Below are 21,390 nucleotides of genomic sequence, written 5' to 3'. Positions count from 1 at the left end.
AATTTTAGGATTGTTTTCCTAATTTTTGTGTAAAATTCCATTGAAATTTTGATAGGGATTGCATTGATCACTTTGCCTAGTTATATTTTAACAATATTACTTCTTTTGGTCTATAAACACAGGATATCTTTCCATTTATTTTTGCCCTCTTCAATTTCTTTTATTACTTTTATTAATGTTTTATAGGTTTCAGTTTGCAAATCTTTTACTACCTTGGTGAAATTTATTTCTAAGTATTTATTCTTCTTTGATGCTATTATAAATGAGATTTTGTTAATTTTTTTTGATAGTTCATTGTTAGTGTATAGAAACGCAAATGATTTTTGTTTGTTGATTTTATATCCCATGACTTTACTGCATTTGTTTTGTTTATTAGTTCTAGCAGTTTTTCAGTGGAAACTTTATATATATATATATATGATAATGCCCTCTGTAAACAAAACACATGTAGGCTGAAAGTGAAGGGACATGAAAAGATATTCCATGGAAATGATAAACAAAACAGGGCAGGAGTGGCTATATTTACATCAGACAAAATATACTTTAAGTCAAAAATTATCACAAGAGATAAAGGGTTCAATTCATCAAGAGGATATAACAACTGCAAATATGTATGGACCCAACACTGGAGCACCTAAATATATAAAGTGATAATACAATAACAGCAGAGGGACTTCAGTACCCCACTTACAACAATGGATTGCTCATCCGGACAGAAAATTAATAAGGAAATAGCGGACTTGAATAAAACTATAGACCAAATGAACCTAACAGACATCCAAAACATTCTACTCAACAGCAGGAGAATACACATCCTTCTCAAGCACATACAGAACATTCTCTGGGACATTAGGATGTTTCAAAATATGCAAATAAATGAATGCAATGCACCATATTAACAGAATGAAGAATAAAATCGTGTGATCAAAAATGTCATATGATTATCTCAATAGATACAGAAAAGGCTAAATCATACTTAATCATGAAAAACTGAAAGTTTATTCTCTAAGGTCAGGAACTAGACAAGGATGCCCACTTTCATTACTTGTTTGAATGCCAGAGCAATTAAACAAGCACAAGAAATTGGACAGTAAGAAGGAAAATTGTCCCCTAATTTTCTGTCGGCAGGAAGTAGGCTGAGAAAGCTAACGAGTTTTGACATGGGCTCTTCCTCCAACATCTTACATTCCCTTGGAATTATCTCAATTTCCCTTTGTCACTGGTCTGTGGCAGCTTCCCAAAGCAAACACCCTCCCTTCCCCATCACTCATCATCACCATCATCATCACCTTCACCAACAGCCTCATCAGGAAGCAGCTTTCAAGGCCAGGCACAGTGGCTCATGCCTGTAATTCCAGCACTTTGGGAGGCCGAGGCAGGTGGATCACGAGGTCAGGAGTTCAAGACCAGCCTGGCCAAGATGTTGAAACCCTGTCTCTAAAAATACAAAAAATTAGCCAGGCATGGTGGCACGTGCCTGTAATCCCAGCTACTCGGGAGGCTGAGGCAGAGAATTGCTTAAACCCAGGAGGCAGAGGTTGCAGTAAGCCGAGATCGTACCACTGCACTCCAGGCTGGGTGACAAGAGTGTGGATTTCCAACCCAAGAGAAGTCACAGAAAGTATACAAATGCATTCACGTGTAGATGACAGGAAGTAAACTATCATCTAGGAAAGAGACAAGAAGGCGTAGAGAAAGAGTTCCTCAGTATGTCCTGGGAAAACAGACACAGTGAACACCCAGTAATGCTAATAAAACAATGCGGTAGCTAGAGATTCCACACGGGAAGCCCCAGAAGGAGTTGACATCTGTGAAGCACCGAGATCTTTGAGAACTTCCTTAACGGAAGAAATTAGCAGTGCCTTTAAGGCAGATATTATTGAAAAAGACATCCACAGTCATTTGATAATTATTTAATGAGTGTCTGCAGTGAGCCAGGTGCTATGCTACACAATGAGGAAAACAATAATCATAAATAATATTAATAATGCTGCCTTGTCTTTGTGTTGCACTTTGTAATTCATCATCCAGTGAGGAATGACAATCTGAACATCGGGACAGAAAAGAAAAGGGACAAGCAGGAACGAGAATTGCTTAAACACCTCAGTGTCCCTAGCACCATACTGGTATTTTGCAGTGTCAGTTCAAATGCCATTTGAATTTAAGGTTGAGGCTTGATTTAAGGTTAAATCAAAAGAGAAAATAGGTGACCGACCAAGTCACTCACAGAGCTTGTGCTGGTAGAGTTGGGAACTGAATAAGTTCCATCAAAGCCAAAGCTCTGTTGAGGAATCTGGAGGTAGTCAGGGTCTGGTTTAAGGGGAGTCCTGGGAAGGGTTGGGAGTGGGTAAGGAGGAAAAGAAGAGAAGGGGAGAGGGAGAGAGATCAGTCAGGAAGAAGGAATCAGGGTCATTTTCTACAGGAGTATACTCATTCCTCCAAAGAGCATCTCTCTCCCAGGGGAGCACTGTTGCCATGACTAGTTAGCACCTGGAGCATTTTTCCAGTCCAAAGGTATTCTTTCCTATAATCACCAATTAGCACCTGTCACAGTCATTTTCCTGGGCAGTTGATGAGGATTGAGATTCTGGCAGGCTGGAGATTTCACTAAAGCCCTCTGGTTAATAACGGTGATATTCAGAGCAGAACTAATAACTCACGCTTGGAATGGATTCTCTCTTTTATGTGACCAGATTCTCCCAGGACCTGTACAGTTTGATTTTTTTTTCTGTGCCCAAGAACTTTAACAAGCTATTGTTAGCCAGTAATAACTTTTGGAGCCCCCCTGGCCAGAGAGCAGAGCAGTTCATCACTGAACAATACAGCTGATTTATTTTATTATTACGGGAGTTTATAAGAGGACGATTCATGCTTCCTCTGCTCTTAGGTGATTCCCAGAGCCTGCCATCCTTCTCAGTATTGCCACATTGACTCCCATTGCTGCAGAGCTTATGCTGTGCAAAATCCCATCCAGAACCCAAACTACAGAGACGGTAGCCAAAGTGTGGGCTATGCAGGGAATGCAGTGCCCTTGGCTTTCTACCCATAAATGAGAACCTCATCCTTATAGAGGGATGTCCCCACCCAGGTCACATTGGCGCCTCTCTCTTTATGCACAAGTATCACAGCACCTGCAAGACTAGATCGCACTGATGTGTTTCATTGTGAGTCTCCTTATGCAACTGTGCATCTGTTCATGCCACAGGCTCTGTGTGATTTAACTTTTGGACCAAATCCAAACCTAGATCCTAACCCTCAGTAACAATGACTGGGATTAGCACAGCTAATTTGCTTACCCAACATCTGTTGTCTGGTTTCCTAACAACAGCGCCTCAATGTTCTTTGGGGGAATCATCCTTTATTGGGTGGAGTTAACTTTCTCCCGGGCAGCAGGGTAGAAACAGGACACTGGTGTGGTCTCCCCAGTTCCCAGTGATTGGTCAGGCCTAGGCACACCACCCAATTCATGCCAAGGAGGGAAAAGGCCATTTTTTTCTGCAATTATTGGGAAATAAAGCTCTTTCCATGGAGATTCCTAACTTGGCAATCTATAAGGCAATATTTGGCAAAAAAGATATAAGGCTGAACTACTGGTGAACATTTGTATCATCGCACACAGAGAATCTGACTAATGATTAAGAAAGATGGAGGAAAAAAACTCTTGGAGACAGAGTCAGAATTATAAGGACATTGTTTGAGCTTCTAGAACCACCTCTTCCTGAAGTCACTACCCTTTGGCTCTTAGATACACTCATCATCCTTTGCAGCATCCTTCCATTCTGAAAATAACTCAATGAGCTAGGTGCTCTACAAGTAAGGAAAAATAGACTTAAACTGTTTAGCACGTTTCCCAAAACAGTAGCATAGTATAATGGTCAATTAGTGTCTGTTAAATTGTTAAGTTACTAATTAACTTAGCTGAAAAGCAACAGTTCTCATCTAATTCACTTTGCAACCAGCCATATGAAAAAAAGGGGCCCTGTGCTCTTGCATTGTGGTTTCTTTTCCGGTTCCTCCCTGTCTGACCCTCTTGTGGACCTGCGATGTTCACTGGCTTTATTATTCATCCACTGCACATTGAATAGCTGCTCTGGAAAGCATCTAAATTCTGTTAACCACCAGCCTTGCTCAGTACCACACACTAAAATGCACATCCATTCCCTACCCTGCCTCTCCCTAGCTTATATACTGGGCACCATGAGGTTAGCATCTCATAAGAGGAAGCCTGTTTCCCTCTCCTTGGCCTGGCCCTTTTCCAGTCCCGAAGCTAGGTCCCTTCATGGCATCCCCTCCCACTCCTTTTCCCCCATCCCTTGGGTCAGGAGTCAATCAATCCTGACAGAGACCAGCTGAGTGGAAGGATCAGGAACGGCCTCCACGGGGCTGAAGCTGGAGTGTGTTTCATTCCAGCCACAAAAATATGGGGTCCAAAGACCTCGAGGAGACTGAGAGTCAGCATCTACAGGGAAGAGCCGAGCTTCGGGGACCAGCGCAGAGGAGCAGAGGCCAGTGTCATGGTTTGGTTGTGGAAACACCCCAGATGCACCTGAGGATAGGAGTGGGGAACAAACAGTTCTGGGCAACTGCTAGGAGTGACTTGAGGGCAGCAAGACACACAATGATGAGCAGACACTGGATGCGGCCCATCATCTGCTGCGTGGCCTTGAGCTCTTTAATCACTCTGTGCCCCACTTCCCTGGTCTACCAAACATGGCTAATGATGATGCCTATGGATTGTCTCTTCTGAGGTTTTTGAGAGACTTAAAAAGAGCCAGAACATGGAAAGTGCTAGGATATGGCGGTGCTCAATGACAGACAGACACGGCCATCAGCGCTGTGGTGATTATGTCCCACAGCTCTGTGCCTGGTCTCTAGATGAACCCAAATGACATCAGTAGCATCCAGCAAGTCAGAAGTCTCTCCAGATGAACCTAATCCCTTCTGTCTCTCCTATTTTTTTCTTTTCTTTTCTTTTTTTTTTTTTTTTTTTTTTTTGCTTGAAACTCACTCCTCTGTCATAAAACACATGTTGCTCCTGCAAGAACAACCTGGGATTCTCCCATCATGCTTGACAAATCACTTCTAGGATCCAGCCCAGCCTGTGAGACCCTAGCCAGCATGGCCCACCAGGATGGCTATTCCAAAGAACGGAGATCCATTTGGAAATGGAGGGAGACCCACCAACCACCTCGGGCCCACCAATGCAGTGCTTTCCCAGAGGAACTTGCATCCTAACAGCTTAAGGGACTTGACATAAAGGCTGTTTCCACTGTTGTTTCCCAAGACCGGGGAAGCATTTTGGTTTTCAGCTTCCAGGTATTTCCCACTTTCAGGCTTTTCTCCTATGAACACTAGCACTTTATTCCCCTGGGTAAGGGAGCAATTTTGTGCTCTAAAGGACCTATCTAGAGCTGGATGAAGAGGGAGCTACTGAGTCAGGATTAGATCATGCTCCTCTGTGTGTTCAGCTGAGGTCCCTTTCTCATAGAAATTTTATATTCTGTGTATTGTCTGTGTGATATAATACGTGTGGACTGGCAAATAGGAGCATGTCTACACTAGTACAGCTGGATTTAGCACAATACAATTAAAATGGAATTGGCCACATATTCTTACATGCATCCGGTCATGCTGGGACCAGAAGGCTTACTAACTAGTTGTCAAAAAATACAAAGAAGGAAGGAAGGAGGGAAGGAAGGAAGGAGGGAAGGAAGGAAGGAAGGAAGGAAGGAAGGAAGGAAGGAAGGAAGGAAGGAAGGAAGGAAAGAAGGAGGGAAGGAAGGAGGGAAGGAAGGAAGGAGGGAGGGAGGAAAAGAAGGAGGGAAGGAAGGAGGGAGGGAAGGAGGGAGGGAAGGAGGGAGGGAAGGAGGGAAGGAAGGAAGGAGGGAAGGAAGGAGGGAGGGGAGGAGGGAGGGAAGGAGGGAGGGGAGGAGGGAGGGAAGGAGGGAGCGGAGGAGGGAGGGAAGGAAGGAAGGAAAGAAGGAAGGAAGGAGGGAGGGAAGGAGGGAGGGAGGGAAGGAAGGAAGGAAAGAAGGGAAGGAGGGAGGGAGGGAAGGAAGGAAGGAAGGAAAGAAGGAAGGAAGGCTCAGTTTGTCACCTGTACTTCTGGCCAATCCACAATAAATTGGAGATTCCCACAACCCCCTCCTCAGGTTCTATTATTTGCTAGAACTTCCATAGAACTCAGGGAAGCACTTTCTTAGATTTACTAGTTCATTTTAAAGGATATTACAAAGAATATCCAGATGAAGAGGTACACAGGGCAAGCTGTGGAACAGTCCTAAGCACAGCAGCTTCTGTGCCCCTGAAGTTTGGGGCTCACCATCCTCCATGCACATGGGATCTGTTCTTGTTCACCAACCTGGAAGCCCACTGACCACCCCCCCTTATTTTAGAGATTTCTATAGAAGCTTCATCACGTAGGCATAACCAATTTTTAACTCCATTTTTAGCTCCTCTCCCCTCCCTGGAGAATGGGGGTTGGGGCCTAGGACCAAAAATTCCAGTCTAATCACAATTTGGTCTTCTGGCAACCAGCCCCCATTCCAAAGCTATCCAGGAGCTCACCGAGATAAACCTCATGAGAACTGAGGTCAGGGGTTTGAGACCAGCCTGGCCAACATGGTGAAACCCCATCTCTACTAAAAGTACAAAAATTAGCTGGGTATGGTGGTGGGCTCCTGGAATTCCAGCTACTCGGTAGGCTGAGGTAAGGGAATTGCTTGAACCCGAGAGGCGGAGGTTGCAGTGAGCTGAGATCACACCACTGCACTCCAGCCTGGGCAACAGAGTGAAACTCTGTATCAATAAGAAAAAAAAAAAAAAAAAAGATTCTCCTATCACCCAGGAAATTCCACAGGTTTTAGGAGTTCTGTGCCAGGAGCCAGGGCAGAAACCAATTATATATTTTTTATTATAAATTATTATATCACACATATATGATCCTTTAATCCTTAGATTCTTTTTCTCAGTTTCTTCTCAGGTAATTAACTTCATGAAAAGCTTCACTCTGAATGTGAAACCCCACTGCTATAAACCATTATGTGTTATCCCTTGAAGTCCTCGAAAAATATCCATTACTTTGTGGAACACACCACCAAAGCATTCATAGAACAAGGATGCTGCAGTGTTATAAAAAAGGAGAGAAAGGAACCTCTAGTCATCAAATTACAGGTTATATTTCTTGCTGAGATACACATGTTCTTAATATTGAAGAAAATGCTAAAAACCTGGACATGTGAAGTGACCTTAGAAAAATAAAATGTTTTTATTTTGTATATTTTGTATTTTTGAAGCCAACAACTCTTCATTTTTCTCTACAGAATCTTTTTTTTTAAAGAGTAAATGTCTTTGTATTATTTTTTTCATTTTACAGGAACCAACTCTAATTCTGCCTTCTTTCAGATCTTGGTTTATTGTTAAAAATAAATACCTTTCTTCAAAGTAACCTCCCACCTTTTGTGCTGTGCTTGGAAAAGGAAAGAAGAAAGTTGGCCATAAAGAAAACAAAGACTTTGGCTGGCATGAGGTGGGGATGATTTAAAATGCTTCCATCCAATTGAGAAGGAAACCTATGGTCCTTTAAAGCTGAACTCCTGGAACCTGCGTTTCACATAATTGGAATCAGTGTGAATATCACACGCAGCAAAATGAGAAAATGTCAGAGACTCGTCCTTCTTCAGTGAAGAAATGCTTGCCTTTCTTTCTAAGGGCTTGAAAAGGACCTGCTCAGCAGAGAGCAATTTTTTTCTCCATTCTCTTACTTGTGAGTCCTATTTTCCTATATCCTTGGGGAAAAGAAGCCTCAAATCGGAAACAGGTACGGGGCAGTATTGCCTCGGCATTTTCTTTATAAAACTCCATTCATAAAAGACCAGAGGACACCTTCTGCATTAATGAAAGTATTGCCTACAACTGAACCTCACGGTGAGGAATGAGCAAGTGAGGGTGTGGGGTTGCCCTGGGGTGTGGCTTGCTTTGGCCAGGACCATGCACTCCGACAGCTCCCTGAGTGACAGTGAAAACTTTAAAATCCACAAGGTGACTCACATCTCAGTGAAAGTATGAGAAGGGTGGCGCAGCAAGCAAACTTCCTGGGTTTCATTTGGTTTCACTTCTAGTTTCCAGATAAAATACGGAATGCCCAGTTAAATTTGAATTTCAGATAAATAACAAATGTTGTGCGGGATGCACTTAAATGGTCAGCCCTCAGCATCTGTGAGTTCTGCATCCATGGATTCAACTAATCATGGATGGAAAATATTCAGGAAAAAAATAATGATACAACAATAAAAAATATTACAAACAAAAAAATACAGGCTAACAACTATTTACACAGCATTCATATTGTATTAGGCATTATAGGTAGTGGAGAGATTATTTGAAGTATATGGGGAGATGTGCGTAAATTATGCGCAGATACCACACCCTTGTATGTCAAGGTCTTGAGCATCTGTGGATTTTGGTATCAGTGGTGGGGTGGTTAGTGGCGGGAGGCGGTCATAGATCCCACTGATATCAGGTTTTTTTCATGCACGAGTCACTCTCCCTGCCCCATCCTGTGGTGGCAAGTCCCCGTGGTGCCTGATGAACCAGCCTGTTTGTATTCATGCCTTTTGTAGGCTGCACCCCTTCAATCTTGGCTGGCTTGAGGTTCACTTACACCCCACCGAATGTGGCATAAGCTCCTCTGAGTGCCTTCTAACCTAGGCCATGGATGCCTATGCTTTCTAAAATGCTGCCTTGGAATGCAGGTTCTGGTGGCAGTTGGCATCGTGCAGAGGTACCCCTCCCTTCACTGTGCTCAGAAGGAGTCCAGCCAGCCATGTGGGGAGGTCACACGCAAGTGAGGATGCTTGGCCAGCCTAGGGTCAGAGCTGTGAGTGAGGCAGTGATTGCAGAGTTCAGCCAGGTCAAGACCTCAGGTATCTCCAGCTGTGGCCAGCATCCAAGGGCAATGACTCATGCGTTCTTCATCTAGTAAGTCAGGAAACTGACAGCTAGCCTGAGCTCTCCGGTTTGATTTGCTATCACATGACGTTATTCATGGAGTCACAGCACTTTTGCCTTCGCTTGCCCTTTCGTGGCCAGTGGTCCCACCACTCATCAACCTCCATACACCCTCATCACTTTGCAGCAGCCTCTCTGCTGTTTCTCTGCCTCTATGTTCCACCCTCTGCTTCATCCCCAAACTACATCCTTCTGAAAGGCAGACTCTCTCATACCACTCCGAGATTCAGTAGTTCAATATTGTCAAGATGCTCAAGCTCCACAGAATAATTTTGAGATGCTTTTTGCTTTTTCCTCATGACCAACACCCACCATTCTCCCTGCACACACGTGTTTGCTTGGGCCTCCCACAAATCCTCAGACGCCACTCCTCCAGCCCCCTCAGCTCCAGCCTGTCTTGCTTTTGAGCCACTGTACTCTCTGTTCCCTGATTCCTTCTACTGGGAGCATCCCTCCCTCTCTTAAATCCTGGGTGAATACCCAAACCTTCAAGAAGCACCTTTGAGAGGCCGAGGTAGGCTGATCATGAGGTCAGGAGTTCGAGACCAGCCTGACCAACATGGTGAAACCCCATCTCTACTAAAAATACAAACATTAGCCAGGCATGGTGGCGCATGCCTGTAATCCCAGCTACTCAGGAGGCTGAGGCAGGAGAATCTCTTGAACCTGGGAGGCAGAGGTTTCAATGAGCTGAGGTCACATCACTGCACTCTAGCCTGGGTGACAGAGCAAGACTCCATCTCAAAAAAAAAAAAAAAAAAGAAGCACCTTCAGCCATGGAAGTCAGTGTTGCCCTCCTCCCTGCCCCACTCTATGTTGTGATCACAGCACCTTCAAATCAATTGACAGTGACAAGAGATACCTTTGCCTGTCAGAGCCATCCAGAGAAGTCAAGAAAAACCCATTCGAAAAGAATTACTTTCCAACCTGTTTCTTAATTCCTAAAACACCTTTCCCATTCACACACCTGCCCTTATAGAAGGAAGTCTGTGACTGACATCCATGCCCGTGGGTGCAAAATAAACTTTGCTGTAAGCAACCTTGGTGGATACAGGGAACAGGGACACTGCACGTGCTCAGAGAAGGGTACAGAATGCAAAGATTGGTCATTGCCAGTGTGCTCAAGGCCACACTGAGTGCTTTCTCACCATCTAAGTCCATTATACCGAGCCCAGGGCTGAGCTTGCTATGGATGCCCAGCCACCTTATACAGTGCAATAAAACTGTTAAACTCCAAACCACACACCTTCTATTCCCAGGGCAGGATGCCCCAGCCACTGGAAGTTTATCTGTAAAGAGATCCCCTGCTGGCCTGTTACCATTTCTCAGGGTGCCTCATTTCCAACCCATGTGTCCAAGGATCCCTGTTCCAAATACTCCAGCAAGGGCGAGGGATCCTGGGGAACTGGCATTTGGTAAAAGTAGATTCGATTCCTCCACACTCCACTAGGCACTATCAACAAGCACTGTCTCATTGAAGCCTCTCTCAATTTGAAATGTGTTTATCTGCCATTATTCAGGGAACCCCAAAGCCTACAAAGGTTAACCGACTTGTTATCGTCACATGACTAGTGACCTAGCCAGACACCAGCCCAGGTCTCTGGGACCTCAGGCATCAAGTTGATTCTACTCTGCCACGCGCACCTCTCTGGCTTGGTACCTGACGCCACAGAATATTCATTCCAGCTCCCTGTGCCCTTGTCTACGTTAACTTTCTTCTAGCTTCAGCAATGATGCTATTACAGGTTTCTATTATTTGCAGATACTCACTGTGGGCGATTTCTCTAGAAAAAAAACACCCTGTCTGTGCTATGATAAGGTATGTGTACCAAAAGCTTGCGATTTGCTTTTTCACCTTTCTTTGTCTTTTGACAGTGGATATTTTTCTAAGTCCCACTTTTCTGCTGGTATTAACAGCCTCCTATTTTTAGAAAATTACTTCTTATGGTTCTTCTGATGCACCAGAAGCCTCTCCTCTCAAATGTGATTTCCATTACACCATATTTCCAAAAGATGTGAGAGGGCAGGAGATAAGTAGTACTTTGAAGTGCCAGAAAGAAGCCTTTAATTGAGCAACAAAAGAGGAGGTTTTGATGCACTCCTCAAGCACAGGGTCCAGAAAACAAGAAGCTGGGGCATTTGCAAAGAGAAAAAAAACCAAGTCGGGATTCCTCACAGCCAGCCTCTGGAGAGGAAATCTCAGTTTTGCAGAGGAATGAGAAGTGGAAAGGTGCCCTAGAAAAATACCTGAAAGAAGGTTCTGGGAACCCAGATTAGCTGGCACTTCCAGTCTTCTCCATGAGTCAATAAAATCCAGAATTCATGAAAGTGCCTTTATGGGTAGGTGGGGGTGATAGAAACCTCTCTGGTATTCATGTAGCTATTTTTAGATTTTTTCTATTTTTATATTACATTATTAATCAAGATTTGAAGGTATTTGTGAGGATATGCCCTATAAAATCAAAAGGACCGAGCATTGTGTGTGTCACACATAGGTGCTTAACAAATACGAGTTTGAGTGAATGAATGAATGAAGACTGCAAGAAAAGACCAGGTGGTATGGATGGATGGAAACTTAATGAACCGAAGAGAAGCAGGTTTTGAGATTCCACACACTGACCAATTTGGCTACCAACTTTTTGGAAGGCCAGTGTGGAAAGAAAAACAGGACCCTGGAATCTAGCCTCGATTCTCCTGCTGACCAATTTGGGGTCTGGAACGACTCCTCTCCAGGTGTCCATTTCTTTACTCATTGCACCACACTCCTGTGAGCCCCTGGCAGGTGGGACCTGCCCCCATTCTCATCTTCCCCGTCAGAAGTGGCCCCAAGTCCCTCAGTAAATGTTTGTTGAATGAATACTCTCCATTCATTTTTACAGCCAAGCCTTCTGTCTGACGTACTTCACACGATTTACACTGCCCCTTTCCCTTCATGACACTGACCACAGTGTAGAGCTCACCTCCCCTGCGGGTGAGATGGGACGGGACACCCGGCACCCATCACCCACCCACCTGGCTCTCCCCAGGCTCTCACTCAGGAGCTGCCCATGGCACGTGCTTCACTGCTGACATCTCCAAAGAGATGTGGCAAAACGACACTGGGACATGGATACTGGAGCCACAAAGTGCTTTTCTGGGAAGCTGGGGGAAAATGCCTTGGGAAAAATGCACCTCTTTAATAGTCCCTGAGTCCCTGATTCCTTTAGGATTGTTCTCTGTGCCCACCCACCAATAATTCGCTTGGCACATGCTGAAATGGAATCACAGGGCCATCTAATGCCCACTAGTGTTAATGCCATCCTTGTTTTGAGAAGACATCCCTTATTCCATGGGATTTTACCCTATATTGTGGCTAAGAAAATATCCTAGAGACAGGTACTTCAACTTTCAGAATAGATTAATGCGTAGGAAAATAATCTATATACAACACTCTTTTTTGCACCTACATTCTCTGATTGCAAATTCTGACTACAAACTAGAGATATGTTCTTCTGGGAAAACTTCTGGTCTGGAGACCACATTTATGCACACAACCAACTTATTGATATACACACATCTGAGAGGAAAGCATTTCCTAATAAATGATTAATAGCACTGAAAGCTAACCGTTCAATGGGAATGCAAAAGAGCTAGGCTTCTTTTTCACATTTGCCAGAAGAGCTTAGCTATATGAAAATGGAATAAAAACAAACAAGGTTGTCAATTCAACTAAGCAAAATACTTGAATGGAATATTTCTGCAGGTTTTTCTCAAATCCCCTTCTTAAATCTCTCAAGCAGGAGACGTGATGCTTCATTTGGTGACAGAATAGCAGTTCATCAAACCAGGATTAGAATACTCCTGGAAATGGGTGCATACCCACAACTGGGTCTGTCTGTCTGTCTCTCTCTCTCTCTCTCTCTCTCTCTCTCTCTCTCTCTCTCTCTCTCCCCCCCCCCCCCCGGCCTATATATTCTCTCAACTCATGACAATATGAGGAGAATCTAGGAATCATGTTCATTAAGATACAACAAATGCCTTTAGGGAATGTAGAGCAAATCAGTTCACTTACAGATTCTTTGACTCTTTTTCCCAGGCATCTTCTGTGGGCAATACTAAATGACTGAAGAAATATGTATCAATAGTGGCAAAACTACGAAACTGCAGCAGAGCCAACAGAAAATATAGCAGGGAAGGAGGGGGAAGGAGCTATGTATTTAAGAAAAAATAGAAAAGGTCTCCCTACCCTATGAGTTTTCAGCCTGAAACCAGGCAGACGGAGCCCCAGGGCTGTGGAGGGCTGTGACGTAAAGACTGGAGAGTATGGCATGCAAATAGGTCCAAACTTTAAGGACAATATTTGACATTCTAGGGACTACATGACTTGAAGGGGTTTAGCAGCCATACATGAAAAACTCAGTTATGTATTTACTACTACGCACAAAGACACATATACACACACACAAATACATTAACGTATATTGTATACATATGTGTGTATGTATACATAATTTCACAGTTAGGGCACGCAGCTTGTAAAAGTTTTAAAATACTGAAAAATAAAATAATGAAGATGCAAAGTCCCCTGTCATGACACTGTCTCTCAGTAGCATTTTGGGATATTTTTGAGGTGGCTTCTTTTCCCATGTAGTTAGAAAATGGGAAAGTAGATTTAGAAAAATAAAATTTGAGAGGTAGATAGTCTAATAGAGAGAGATAATTTAAAGAGTGGAAAATATAGATACATCATGAGAGAAATGCAAATTTAAACCACAATGAGAGATTATCTAACACCAGTCAGGATGGCTACAATCAAAAAGTCAAAAAATAACAGATGCTGGCAAGGTTGTGGAGAAAAAAGAATGCTTATACACTATTGGTGGGAGTGTAAATTAGTTCAGTCATTGTGGAAGAAAGTGTGGCAGTTCCTCAAAGACCTAAAGACAGAAATACCATTTGACTCAGCAATCCCATTACTGGGTATATTCCCAAACGAATACAAATCATTCTATTATAAAGACAAATTCTTGTGTACATTCATTGAAGCACTATTCACAATAGCACAGACATGGGATCAACCTAATTGTTCACCAGTGATCGACTGGGTAAAGAAAAAGTGGTACATATACACCATGGAATACTATGCAACCATAAAGAAGAATGAGATCATGTCTTTTGCAGGGACATGGAAGGAGCTATAGGCCATTATCCTTAGCAAACTAACACAGGAACAGAAAACCAAATACCCCAAGTTCTCACTTATAAGTGGGAGCTAAATGATGAGAACACATGGACACATAGAGGGGAACAACACAGACTGAGTGCTATCAGAGAGTGGAGCATGGAAGGAGGGAGAGGATTAGGAAAAACAATTAATGGGTACTAGGCTTAAAAACTGGGTGATGAAATAATCTGTACAACAAACCTACATGACACAAATTTACCTATGTAAAAAACCAGTACTTGTACCCCTAAACTAAAAATAAAAGTTAAAAAAATATATACTACAAATGTAAAGGCACATATGAACATATACATTAAAAATCATGCTGTATCCATCATTTTATATTCTGCTTTTTTCCATTTCTTATACTATGTACTTTTCCTTGCTATTAAATACTCTTGGAAATAGAATTGTTAAGGGCTGATTGTATTTCTACATTTGGATATGATTTAATTTATTTAACTACTACCCTATTGTGAATCATTTTACATTATAAATATAGTATATAGTATATAATATATAAATATAAGCATAATATAAAGCCCTTTATATTATAAATATGTGATATATATTTATATAGATATATAATATCTGTTTATATGTATATGTATCTATATAAATACATATCTCACATATTATATAAAGCCCTTTATATTATATAAAGCCCTACTTGAATATGTTAGAGAGCCAGAAAGTTAGAGATAATTTTTACAGCCAAGATTAGGAAGAGGGATGTCAAGAAAAGCAAGCTCAATATTTGGCACGGCTTCTCCCCTTAAGTGATTGCCAATTTTAAAAACAGCTAAAGAGTAGCTGGGAGGCTGATTGGGTGCTTTATCCATGCTGTCGGTTTGAGGGTACCTGAACTGGAGACCAAAGCCTGCCAAGGACAAGATTGGCAAACAGCACAGGATTTGTACTGGCTGTTGTAAGAGCTATGCCCTGTAAATACGACAGAATTAGAAGGATACATGAACCCCAAGTTTTAATCATCTTAATCCCTAATTCGATTAAGGCTTTTTACCCCTAGCCAGCTACTTGCAAGGGCAAACATAGATCTTCTATGAATAAAAATAACATTATTAAGAGCTCCAAATTATCTTTAGACATTTTCAAATACAAGGTCCAACCTTAAAGCAAAAATTATTATGCACATAACAATACAGGACTTGTCCAAAACAACAAAAACAGACAATAGACACAAGGACAAGAAATTCAATAGACCAGAGGGCTATAGGAGGAGTGGTTGAGAATATTAAAAAACTGATAAAATGCATCCGGCTTCAGATTGAAAGACGTAAGTGTTATGAGGTGAATATTTGGGACTCTCCAAAATTCATGTGTTGAAACTCTAGTCCCTAATGGTATGGCATTAGAAGGTGGGGCCCTTTGAGAGGTGATTAGGTTTAGATGAGGTCTTGAGGGTGGATCCCTCATAAAGGAATTACTGTCCTTATAAAGAAAAACACCAGAGCTTTTTTCTCTGCTATATGAGGACACAGTGAGAAGGTGGCCATCTACAAGCTAGAAAAGGGTGTCACCAGGAGCCAAATCTGTGGGGACCTTGACCTTGAACCCTCCACACTCTTCAACTGTGAGAAATGAGCATCTGTTATTTAGGCCACTGAGTCTATGGCATTTTGTTACATCAACCCAAACTGACCAAAACAATAAAGAAAAGTCAGATTTAGGTACATCATAACAAGAATAATGAAAACCAAAGACTATGAGAATAAGACGTATTACCTTCAAAGAGTAACAATAAAACTGAGAGCCAATTTCTGTATACAAAGTATGGAAGTCAGACGCCGGTGAATATGGAATTCTACATTTACAGTTATGGGATGGGGTAAAGAGAGCTACCAAATAGGAATTCTATATCAAACAAGATATTCTTGAGAACAAAGATAAAGACATTTTTACCTAACATAAAAAAGAGAATTTATCATGAGCAGACATGCACTAAAGGAAATATTAAAGGAAATACTTTGGGACACATGAAAATTATGTCTGTTTGAAGTTTAGGCATTCAGGAAGGATGAAGAAATGGGAAATAGGTAGGTAACTCTAAATAAATAATGACAGGATAAAATAATGTTAATGATAAAAAATATAGACAATATTAAAATACACTAAAACGTGGCACAAAACATGAGAGACAGTGAAAAAAGTTAAAGTGTTCTGACATTGTTACTTATCAAGAAAACAATAAAAAGAAAACACCTAATACTTTAATATGTTAAGGGTTCATGCTGTAATATTTAGACTCACCACTTCGAAAGCGAAGCACTGTTATAAGGGTTTTCACTGCTAGGTAATTTCTGTGGATTTCAGAGCCTGAGTGACAGGGCAGAGTTCCCAGGCACCAGAGGCAACTAGGGAAGCTTGAGTGTTCAAGACAATGAAGACAGTTCACCTATTTATAGCTTATCCTGGACGTCCCCTACTTTGACTAACAACAAATCCCAGCAGCACATCCCAGCCCCTGCCCGATGAAAGCTGCACAGACACAGGAGATTGTCAATGTGAATTTCAACTTCACAGGTGCACCCAAAAGTAGGAATTATCTAGTATTCCTGGAAAGTCAAAAGTTCCGGTAAGTAAAAGCAAACTCAACAAACAAAAGAATTTAATCCACACAAACAAAACAAGCAAATATGCTCACCGCCATAAGAAAAATAATCATAAGAGAAAATCTACTAGAAATCATAAAAATTTAAATTATGTTTACTAAACAAAAATATCTCAGATGAAGAGTAGAATAAACACAGTCAAAAGCAAAGAATGAACTGGATGCCTGCAGAATACACCCTGAACATAGCATGAATGATATAAATATGAAAAGTATGTAAAGAAACATCATAAAAATGAAAATGAACCACAAATTTCAAGGTCCATCTAAAAGAAGATTGAAGAGGAATGAATAGGAAATAATCTCTAGTGAAAGAAATACTGATAAAGCACTCCATATCGACAGTAAGCAAAGAACCAGAAAAGCTTTTCCATGATAAATCATGCAAAAGTCTTGGATTAAATATAATAAAAATAATGTTGAAAAATGCCACCTACTCTTAAAAAAATGAAAGGAAAGAGCTGGAGTCAAAACCAACCAGGGAACTATGAGGACACTGAAGTTGTGGCTGCCCTCAGCTCATGCATCCTCCGTAATGTGGACATTGGGTTTGAAAGGGCACATAGAAAGGCCTTCAAGTAGTGCAAAAATGGAACTTGGGGACTGTGATTCTAGCATCAGTACAGGTCCTTCAAATGGTTTTGAATGCAGGGAAGGGTGGACTACAGAAATTCCATCTTCTGAAACGAAAAGCAAATAAAAAAGCAAATCAATCTCAAAAATAGACTGAGGATGGAAAAGAATGTCTCTTCTGAGCTTTTTCAGTCACGGGCTTGGAGTGCAATTTTACATTCCTACATGATTGATGTGATGCCACCATAATTGAAGAGAACTTAGTTTTAAGTAATCCTTGTTAGTAGCAGTCTGGGGCAAGTAGCCAAAGCAACACAATTTTCCTCTGAGTGGAAGCCAGTCTTCACTGAATTTACAAGAAGCATATGTAATCTGAAATTTGCCTTTGTGTCTGTGTGTGTATGTGAGTGTGTGTGTTTTGAAGAAAGTCATCATAAATTTACATTAGCAGAAACAACTGCCCAAAATTTCACATAATAGAGTTATCAAAACAGAACATAAAAGTATGAATAGAAAAACCAAAGAAATAAAATAAATATATTTTTTAAATGAGAAAGAAAATTATGTCTAAAATATCAGCCAAATACCACTGCACACCAACCAGAATGGCTCAGATGATATAGAGAAGGGGTTCCCCAACCACCAGGCCATGGACGAGTACCAGTCCGTGGTTTGTTAGGAACTGGGCCGCACAGCAGGAGGTGAGCCTGGGCAAGAGAGCAAAGCTTCATTTGTAGTTACAGCTGCTCCCCATCACTCAGATTACCGCCTGAGCTCCAACTCCGGTCAGATCAGTTGCAGTATTTGATTCTCATAGGAGCGTGAACCCTATTGTGAACTGTGCATGTGAGGGATCCAGGTTGTGCACTCCTTTTGAGAATCTAATGCCTGAAGATCTGAGGTGGAACTGAAGCAGTGATGCTAGTGCTGGGGAGCACCTGCAGATACAGATTAACATTAGCAGAGATGTTGTGGGAAGTCAGGGACCCTGAACGGAGGGACCGGCTGAAGCCATGGCAGAAGAACATAAATTGTGAAGATTTCATGGACATTTATTAGTTCCCCAAATTAATACTTTTATAATTTCTTATGCCTATCTTTACTGCAATCTCTGAACATAAATTGTGAAGATTTCATGACACTTATCACTTCTTCAATCAATACCCTTGTGATTTCCTATGCCTGTCTTTACTTTAGTCTCTTAATCCCATCATCTTCATAAGATGAGGAGGATGTATGTCGCCTCAGGACCCTGTGATGATTGTGTTAACTGCACAAATTGTTTGTAGAGCATGTGTGCTTGAGCAGTATGAAATCTGGGTGCCTTGAAAAAAGAACAGGATAACAGCAATGTTCAGGGCACAAGGGAGATAACCTTAAACTCTGACTGCCGGTGAGCCGGGCGGAACAGAGCCATATTTCTGTTCTTTCAAAAGCAAATAGGAGAAATATCGCTGAATTTTTTATCTTAGCAAGGAACATCCCTGAGAAAGAGAATGCGCCCCTGAGGGTAGGCCTCTAAATGGCCCCTTTGGGGGCAGCTGTCTTTTACAGTCGAAGTCAAAGGGATGAAATAAGCCCCGGTCTCCTGTAGTGCTCCCAGGCTTATTAGGACGAGGAAATTCCCACTTAATAAATGTTGATCAGACAGGTTGTCTGCTCTCAAACCCTGTCTCCCGATAAGATGTTATCAATGACAATGCATGCCTGAAACTTCATTAGCAATTTTAATTTCGCCCCGTCCTGTGGTCCTGTGATCTCACCCTGCCTCCATTTGCTTTGTGATATTTTATTACCTTGTGAAGCATGTGATCTCTGTGACCCACACCCTATTCATACACTCAGTCCCCTTTTGAAAATCACTAATAAAAACTTGCTGGTTTTACGGCTCATGGGCATCACGGGACCTGCTGACATGTGATGTCTCCCCCGGACACCCAGCTTTAACATTTCTCTCTTTGTACTCTTTCCCTTTGTTTCTCAGACCAGCCAACACTTAGGGAAATAGAAAAGAACCCACATTGAATATCAGGGGTAGGGGTTCCCCCAACACAGGGAGAGACCATAATAAATCAATTGCTTACAGACTGATATAAAAATTCTATCGGTGAGTGACAAGTGACAATTAAGCTGCATCTGGCAACAGGCTTTATAGTGGCTAGTGAGTTGATGTACTTCATTTGTACAGCTGCATCTGGTGGCCTTAAAAGAATGTTTGGGACAGCTTCAAATCTCCATACGTTCTGGATTAAAGTCAAGGCGGAATATCCTGAGATTGCCACAAAAGCACTAAAAAGTCTGCTTCCATTTGCAATATCCTATCTTTATGAAGTGGAGTTTTCTGCAGTGACAGCAACCAAAACGAGATTATGGAGTAAACTGGACATAAGCAACACACTTTGCGTGTCACAGTCTCCCTTCACCTTCAGATGGGAGTGTCTAGTCACAGGAAAACAAGCTCAGACCTCCCACTGTGATATGGTTTGGCTGTGTCCCCACCCAAATCTCATCTTGAATTGTAGCTCTCATAATCTCCATGTGTCATGGGAGGTACCTGGTGGGAGGTAATTAAATCATGGGGGCACGTTTTTCCAGTGCTATTCTTGTGATGGTGAATAAGTCTCACGAGATCTGATGGTTTTATAAAGGACAGTTCCCCTGCACACACTTTCTTGCCTGTCGCCATGTAAGGTGTGCCTTTGCTCCTCCTTTCCCTTCCACCATGATTGTGGGGCCTCCCCAGCCATGTGGAACTATGAGTCCATTAAACCTCTTTTTCTTTATAAATTACCCAGTCTCAGATATGCCTTTATTAGCAGCATGAGAACAGACTAACACACTGATTCTACATTATGGTGAGTTGTATAATTATTTCATTATATATTACAATGTAATAACAATAGAAATAAAGTCCACAGTAAATGTAATGTGCTTGAATCATCCTGAAACCATTCCCTCACCACTCCACCACTGGTCAGTGGAAAAACTGTCATCCATGAAATGGGCCTCTGATGCCAAAAACATTGGTGACCACTGATATAGTGAGTAGAAAAATCAAATTTGGTGACAACGTGGCATTGTTGGTGAAATACAAATGGGCGCACTTTGGAAGTACATACTGAAGTTCAACATACACCAGTTCTATGATTGAGTATGGCTCTATCTTGCTCCTACCTATATACCCATAGACAGGTGCAAAATATGCACCAGATGACAAGGACTAGAGCCACTGCTCATAAAAAGCCCCAATCTGAAACAATCTAAATCTCCTTTGCCAATACAAGCAATAACTACATTGTGGTATAATCATTCATAAGAATAAGGCAATGAAAAATAATGAAGCATTGCTAATTATGATGAGGCAATCAATCTTATAAAGATATTATCAAACAAGAAAAGACAAACTCAAAAGAGAGAATACTGTATTCATTTTATTTATTTGAAATTGAGAAACAGGCAAAAGTATTTGTGTCAGTCAGGAGGAGTGTGGTTACCATGGGGCAGGGGCAGGCAATGCCTGGAAGGGACTACAAAGAGTCACCCAGGACACTGTTAATTAACTATCTATAAAATCTAATGATTCGTTTGTTTACTAGATATGAACTTAATTTGTTAAAATTCATGTTGTGTTATATTTCAATTTAAAGGCACCAGGAAGATTTGAAATACAACTAAATGTAACTACTCCAAAACAGCAGATTTCATAAAATAAAGAATAAATTAGAAAACATAAAAATAGGTCTGAAGATTTTATCAAAAATGAACCACAATAAAATAAGAAAATGAAAAATATGAGAGACTGAGATATAAAGCACATAGAAAAATAACATTTAATGTACATCTACATAGAGTTCTGGAAGAAGAAAAATTAGAAAATATGGGAGGTACAATATTCAGAAGAATCATTAGATGCCCAAGTCTCAGATTCAGGAAAAACAACAAATCTTAGAAGACATACAATCATAAACCTATA

This window comes from Macaca mulatta, chromosome 12, assembly GCF_049350105.2.
Source record: "Macaca mulatta isolate MMU2019108-1 chromosome 12, T2T-MMU8v2.0, whole genome shotgun sequence".
In the NCBI taxonomy this organism is placed as follows: domain Eukaryota; kingdom Metazoa; phylum Chordata; class Mammalia; order Primates; family Cercopithecidae; genus Macaca; species Macaca mulatta.
Note: the sequence above shows the minus strand (reverse complement) of the source record.